The sequence below is a fragment of the Echinops telfairi genome, unplaced genomic scaffold (genome assembly GCF_000313985.2).
Source record: "Echinops telfairi isolate 266 unplaced genomic scaffold, ASM31398v2 ScPeMD7_31;HRSCAF=116, whole genome shotgun sequence".
In the NCBI taxonomy this organism is placed as follows: domain Eukaryota; kingdom Metazoa; phylum Chordata; class Mammalia; order Afrosoricida; family Tenrecidae; genus Echinops; species Echinops telfairi.
Window position 1 is genome coordinate 30,064,057 of NW_022103928.1, and position 1,294 is coordinate 30,065,350.

The window sequence follows — 1,294 nt, forward strand, 5'->3', positions numbered from 1 at the left end:
GGCTCAAGTAGAAAGCAAATGTTTTGAGAATGATGATGGCAACAAATATACAAATGTGCTTGACACAATGGATGGATGGACGGACTGTGATAAGAATTGTATGAGCTCCCAATAAGATAATTTTAAAAAAGAAAATGATGATGGCAGCATGCGTACAAATGTGTTTGACACAACGGCTGTGTATGTTTGGGTTATGATCAGAACTGTAAGAGCCCCAATAAAAATTTTAAAAATAAACAAACAAAAAGGTAGCCAGACAAGAGGCACCGCCCCAATTTAGATAAAACTCCCTGTACCCTTGCAGGGAGCTTCAGGGGACGGTGGCCTGGTGACCCCTGGAGAAATGCAGGCATGGATAATTTCCTAAGAATCATCCCCAAACCTGCTTTCCTTGAGTTTCTTTTGAGTTCTGCGACCTTGTAAAATCCTGCTCATCTCCTCCCAGAGCCATTGTAGCATCCTATTTCTTGTGTAGTAACTTGTGGGGTGGTCAGGATTGAACTCTGAGCCAGCTGGGAGAAGAAAACTGCCTGGTTTCCTGTTGCAAGTGCGTACAGGAATCAACTTCGACTGTCTCCACAATCAACCTGGTCTTAGTTTTGACTATGGTGATAGACTCTCCGGCCCCCTTAGGGCCGGACAATGAGCTCACCGCTTGGGAGGGAAGAATCACTGCAGGGCCCCTGAGCAGAGGAGGGACATGGTCTGATTTGAGTTGCACAGGGTCTTGCTGGCTGCTGAGGTGGGAAGCTACTGCACAAGGTCAAGAGCAGCACTGGGGCTTGGTCCAGTAACAGTGGACAGGGAGGAATCAGGTTCAAGATGGATTTTGAATGAAGGTGGTTGCCAGTGGTGGGGTTTTGACCATCCCTCGGCCCTGCCGATGGAGTCAGCAAGGTTCTGAATGTCAATAATTGATGGGCTCCACCCCCACCCTCCCCCTAGCCCTGCTGTTAGAAGCTCCCAGGCTGGGACCCCCACCTCTCGGGGCTTGATGTAGGAATGCAGAACAGGACTCTGGAACTTGGCTCTGGCCTTCCCAGTCCTATATCCTCCTATGAATCCCATTTCATTTCATGTTAATGCCGAGGGCTGGGAAGTCAGGCAAAACTGCAAAATTCACCCCCACTGCACCCCACCCCACCCCCAACGACTGTGCGGCAGCTGGTAACTGACCCCGACGTGGGCAGGAATCCTTTGAGCAGCAACTCTCCTAGGTCCGTCAATATTGAAAAGAAAGCCTTCCGGACAATGTGTCGCCTCTGAGCCACTGCCTTGGGCCCCACTCCCCCCT

General features: G+C 50.2%; 1 protein-coding gene across 1 annotated transcript in view; it reads left to right on the forward strand.

Moving 5' to 3' along the window:
• EFCC1 (EF-hand and coiled-coil domain containing 1) overlaps window positions 1-1,294 on the forward strand; it is a 58,144-nt gene that overhangs the window by 931 nt on the left and 55,919 nt on the right. The gene's annotated exons all lie outside the window — the stretch shown is intronic.